Source organism: Cariama cristata, unplaced genomic scaffold (genome assembly GCF_000690535.1).
Source record: "Cariama cristata isolate BGI_N322 unplaced genomic scaffold, ASM69053v1 scaffold39427, whole genome shotgun sequence".
NCBI lineage: Eukaryota > Metazoa > Chordata > Aves > Cariamiformes > Cariamidae > Cariama > Cariama cristata.
The window spans coordinates 1,292-1,562 of record NW_009626659.1 but is presented as its reverse complement, the minus strand read 5'-3'; positions in this window follow the sequence as shown (position 1 = coordinate 1,562).

The window sequence follows — 271 nt, the reverse complement described above, 5'->3', positions numbered from 1 at the left end:
ATGCTCCCACAACCCCCCCGTCCCTAGCAGAGAGAGCCAGGAGTGCAAAATATCCTTTATTGGGGAAGGACACCCCCAAACCAGCAGCTTTCCAGGCTCTTCTGCACCTGGAAGAGAAGAAGAAAGGGTCTCACGCGTGGGCATCCTGGGCTGATCCTGTTTTGGGGTCAGGCCCTCTCCAGCCCCATGCAGCCAGGAGATGGGGGCACGCGCGAGCCCCCTCCCAGCCCCATAGGGACCCTCGTACCCCGTTATCCCATCGCCCCGCCCC